At 28.3% G+C, this 5,735-nt stretch overlaps 1 long non-coding RNA gene across 1 annotated transcript; it reads right to left on the minus strand.

Annotated features, from left to right (window-relative positions):
* Nucleotides 1–3,664: 3,664 nt before the first annotated feature.
* LOC136090232 (uncharacterized) lies at nt 3,665–3,985 on the minus strand. Its single transcript, XR_010643273.1, has 2 exons — nt 3,837–3,985; nt 3,665–3,751 (listed from the first exon to the last, which is right to left on the minus strand). It is a non-coding gene; the product is annotated as an uncharacterized LOC136090232 (long non-coding RNA).
* Between the last annotated feature and the right edge of the window lie 1,750 nt (nt 3,986–5,735).

Below are 5,735 nucleotides of genomic sequence, written 5' to 3' on the forward strand. Positions count from 1 at the left end.
TTTTTTTTACTACTACTGAAAAAGCGTTTTTTTTTAATTCCAAAAATTTCACGGGAACTTATATAAAGTTATGGTGAACTTATTTTTGCGTTTTTAAAATATTCAAAGCAGAATTGTCAATTTTATTAAACTTTGTAATAAGAAGGTAGTAAGAGTTCCCTTTCGCGAAATATTTATCTTGGCATTATTTTTATCAACAAAATATCAAACTTTTTAAATATTGATACTGGCTAACATGTTAACAATGATTTTTTAATATTGATTTTAGGTAGCATGAGGGCACACTATTCTTATATTTTAAAATGCTAAAGAATATTTGGTTTTGAACTTTAAAAGAAGCATTTTGTGCGTGTGCATTTCTCATATGGGTTATTTTATTAACAAAATTGTATTTAGTTTTACTATAGATAAAAAGATGAGCAAAAAAAATTGTTCTTGCTCCTCTGTAATGTGATCATGTTGGAAAAATTGAACACGTTAGATATGCACATATTTTTTTTTACTTAAAAAATTTGGTACTATACGTAAAAAATACTAAAGGTAATGTTTCAAAATTCTGATTTATTGAATTTTCACTTTACTTGTATTAAATAATGCTGGAAATGCCAATTTTGACAGATTTTGTGAATATTCAACATTCGGTAGAATGCAGAACACCGCCACAACTTTATTTAGCAGTTATTAGCAACATATGGATATTACATTAGTAATGTTACATTTTATACCAGTCCACAGATACAAGACTATATCAGATTGTGCTCTTCCAAAAAAAAAACAGATTTTGTTTCGCCATACTTATTTTTCTTGAAAACAACTTTAGCCTCCTATAATTGCTTATTACAAATCTTATAATTTTTCCTATTACGAGTTTTAAAATTTTTTTATTTTGTTGCTTCATAACAATTGTTTAATGGGAATGGGGGGTGTATATTTGATTTGACTTTTGATGGGGGTGGAAAGCTTTCATTATGTAAATAAAATTCATTTATAAGCAGTGCAAATCTGAAATGCGCAACTCTTTTTAACCTTGGCATAATCACACAAAAAGTCATTATTTTAAGCTAGAGGGTCTGTGCAGTCCTTCATGCTACAGTCAGAAATAATTTTTATAGTTATATTAAAATTTAGGGTTTTTAATTTGTTAACAATTTCCTTGATCAGTATAATAGTGATGAGATATTTTATATTATTAAAGAACACTAGGTTATTATTAAATACTAGCAGTAAGCAACCCGTAGTACGAGTTATTAATAAACAAATCACTAACAACACTTTAACTTGATGTATTATTATCTGAAAAATATAATAAAATACAAAATCATCTATATATAGGGCTGCCATTATCCCGGTTTTTCCACAAAAGAACGCTGTAAAAGTTTTAATTTAATTAGTTTAGCGTTGCGCTCTCCTCCGTAAAAAAAGGGACAATCGCAGCCATATCTATATATAATATAATCTTTTTGGTTTAGGTTCTTTTTAATAACAGCAAGCACCAGAGAAGAAAAGCCAAGAACAACTTGCCAGTAACTAAAAAAAAATAAAATAAAATAAAAAAGATCATCTTAAACTACAAAAGCATTATTTTACATATTTTTGTTATTGTGTTTTAGAAAATAAGGAATAATAAAAAAAAGAAGAAAATAATCAGCTAATATAACAGCCTGGTAGCACTAACACTAGTAACTATATTGAGTAGAATAAAATTTGATCATTATAATCAAATGTGACCAATCTTTTGGCAATTATTAGTTAATGATTATTTCAAATTTTTTTTTTTGAAAAATCTGTAAGAACAACTGCGATTCATAAATCTGTAAGAACAACTGGGATTCATAAATCATTAATTAGTAAGTGACTCATAAAACATTTCTTAAACATGGTCATTATCAATTATGACACCAAAAAATACATAAGAGATTAGTAGTAACAGAGTGTTCCAATAGTGCTCCCCTTTATTAATAAACTTTAGTAAAAGAGAGAGGAGACAGACTGTGTTTCAAAGGCACTGTGTTATTTATTAATCATAACTAAAGATATTATTTTTAATAATAAAAACAATATATTTAGCACAAAATAGCTATAGCACAATTAACTATTAAAAAAGGATTTTTTATTTTACTACTAAATAAAATTATTTTTACATCAATAGTTTAGAATTCCAATTTCTTAATAACTGTTGGCTTATATTAACATAGTAAATTTCATATCATATAAATTTACTAAATTAAAACCATGCTTCAACAGTAAGCAAACTAATAAAGTAATGACAACTAAAAAAAAAGAATACAATTATGTTTGAACTTTAAAAAAAATATATAAAATCATTTAATTTTTGGATAATTATAATCAGTTATATAAAAATTTAACACAATTTAATTTTAAAAATGCACAACATTGTAAATAAAAATGAAGGAATGTCAATCAGTATATTTTTATCTAAAGTAATAAAAAAGATGAAACCATTTAAGAACAATTTTAAAAATTTCTAATAAATATATATTTAGATACCTTTTAAGAAAAAGCATAACACAACATTCTTTTTTTTTACAACTTCCAGCAGAAATTTTTTTACTTTGTCTATTCCTTATTATTTTTTCTAAGAGAAAATATCATCTTAATACAATAAATAGAAAATGATACATCTTCTGCCTTTTTTCCACTAATTGCTTGGCTCTCATCCATTTATTAAAAATTCAATGCCTTACTTGACACATATATCCAACCGAATAAATTAAACCAAAAAATTAAAAAAAAAATTTATTAAATATCAAAGAAAGGTTCAAGACTTGGAACCTCACCTGGTTCAAATTCATCTTGGTAATCTTCAGATTCACTAGTTGAATTTTCATGCACACGAGTAGCTTTTGCCATCATAATTTTGGCATCAATATTTGAAAGTTTATGGAATTGTCTTAAATGATTTCCAAGTCTTTGAACGTCTTTTGTGCAAAAATTCATTGGGCATGTATATTTTTGATATTTTTGTAATTTTGAACGCCTTTTTGAAGGTGATATGACTTTTCGTTTCAAGTTTAGCCCAAAGTTTAATCGGGCATTTGATGCCTTATTTTCATCCCATTCATGTTTTTTTGATTTTGGATGTCGTTTTAAGTGAGCAACTGACCTGAAAGAAAATTAAGAAAAGTTTAGGCTAAAATTGAAAGTGAAAAGAAAATAAAAATTTTTAAATAAAAAGTTTAAAGACCATTTTTCAAACATTTAGTAAACAAAATGAAAATAATTAAAATAATGTATAAAAAACTCACACGCCACACTTAGGACAAAAAACTTTACGTCGTTTAACTTTTTATTTCAAAGTTCTAAAATCAATAAAATATACAACAAAATGTAACATAAAACTGCTGGTAAAAATGTGTTTTAATGTTTATTTGTTAGCATAAACTTATAACTGAAATCAGTGCCGTACCCAGCTGTAATATCATACCAATTTACCGGTATGGGCGCCCAAAGTAATGCACCCAAACTAAAAACTGCACTTATCTTAAATTACAACATTTGTAATGTCTAACCCTCCCTCCTCCACGGAGCCTGGTATGGAGGCTTCCATATCAAGAAGGTTGAGAAGAGGAAAAAATTGTATAAACTGTAGCGCCCAAACTAATGCTTTAGTTTGGGCGCTACAGTTTATACAATTTTAAAAAAACTTGTTTACTTCCAATGGCACTTCATCTTCAATAACTAAAGTTGGTACCTGATTCTTGCTCATTTTTTTATCTTTAACCGTAAGTAGCTTTAAAAAAAATAATTAATAATTTAGTCAAAAAAATATTTCTCTACAATGCCATTATGTAGAGGGTAAGCACTTTCTATTTAACCTGTTCAATTTGCAATGTTTCACTTTCTTGCTTGTTTATCCTTTCGAGACCTTCAATTTCTGTATTTCCGCCTTCTATTACCTGCAATCAAAATAGTTACTTTTTGGAATTACAAAAATGTCATCATCATCATCATCATCATCATCATCATCATCATAATCATCATCATCATGATGATCATCATCATCATGATCATCATCATGATGATCATCATCATAATCATGATAATCATTATCATCATGATGATGATCATGATTATGATGATGATGATAATCATCATCATCATGATCATAATCATCATCATGATCATCATCATAATAATCATCATCATGATGATCATCATCATTATGATCATCATCATGATGATCATCATCATTATGATCATCATTATCATAATCATGATAATCATCATCATTATCATGATGATGATGATCATCATCTTATCAGGATGATGATGATCATTTTTTTTTTATATTGTTATTTAGGTGCCCCAAGAAGACTTAACGGTCTTGTCACAGAGCACTGCGGAAGTGCATTTAACCAGGAAGTTCACCCCTCCTTCCTTACCGTGACGCGAAAATATGTCCAAAGCTCGTTTCGAACCTGGATCTCTTACTCATAAAGCAGGCGCTCTAACCACTGCACCACGGCTGAACATTATCATAATTATGATGGTGATGTCATTGATAATAATGATGATCATGATAATCATGTTGATTATAATGATTTTTATATATGCATATATACATACAAAATATAACATGAATTTTGAATTTAAAAAATATACGTTAGGATGTATAAATGTTTATGCAGTCATGGTCACAAACCCAGCCCCGGCTATATTTTATCAAACCCGGCCCCGACCATGGTCAAATATCACCCCCGGTTACTTACTACTAGGCCTATGACTTAAGAGGTAAGCAAAAAAGTTTTGTTGATCAGTCTTGCACCCTTTCTATATCTAGGCTGTTGTAGATGTTACATTGTGTTTCTTGTTTTAAGTTATGAAAGCTAAATCTTCTTGATTCTACTTCTGGGTTTTTGCTTGTACTTCCTTGTTAGTGGCTATGCAACTCTTTTTTTTACTCCTAATGCGGGTATAGCTCTAAATATCAGTTTAATGTGTATGAGGCAGGCTGGTAATAAGATTTTTTGAAACTCTGCAGTAGCTTCGAACTATACGATAGCTCTCTGATTTTTATGTGCTTTTCATTTAGCGCCTCTTCACTCAATCACCTTTCTTTTTGTTCTTTATCATTCTCCTTTCAAGACTGCACTCTTTTTAATTATATTTCTGATCAAATTGACTGTGTCCTTTCTCTTTATCCATTATAAGACTATTGTTGTTATTGGTGACTTAAATGCTAATCATAAAGATTTGCTTGATACCACAGACCCTGCTTTGAACTTTTTCTCTGAAAGTTAAACTTGTGAAATTCATGTCGCTAAAGTTCTAGTTTCAAATGCTTTTGTGTCTTTTCGGTCCTACGAATGGTTCATCAACTGCACTATTCATGTGGTTTCAGAAGGAAATGCTATGAGTGAATCAAGATATTTATTTATACTAAAACTAATAAATTGTGTTTTTTTTTTAATTATTTGCTTATTTACATACTTTATTGTCACCGAATGCGAGTGGAGCAAAACAAAAACATGGTTTTTTATACATTTAAATGCAGCTCTTAATTCCCTACTAGATAAAAAAGTTTTTTTGATTGTAAAAAAGCTTAACTATTTTTTTAAATCCCATTTTTCCCTATTAATTTTATAATGGTTTTAATTTTTTTTTTTCCTTACAAATCTTATCTATTTTTATTATATTTTTCCTTTTTTTTTATTTAGTTTAGTCTTTGTCATTGCCTAGTGGTTAGGTTATCTTTTATATTTTAATTAAAAAGA

Source organism: Hydra vulgaris, chromosome 13 (genome assembly GCF_038396675.1).
Source record: "Hydra vulgaris chromosome 13, alternate assembly HydraT2T_AEP".
Classification (NCBI taxonomy): domain Eukaryota; kingdom Metazoa; phylum Cnidaria; class Hydrozoa; order Anthoathecata; family Hydridae; genus Hydra; species Hydra vulgaris.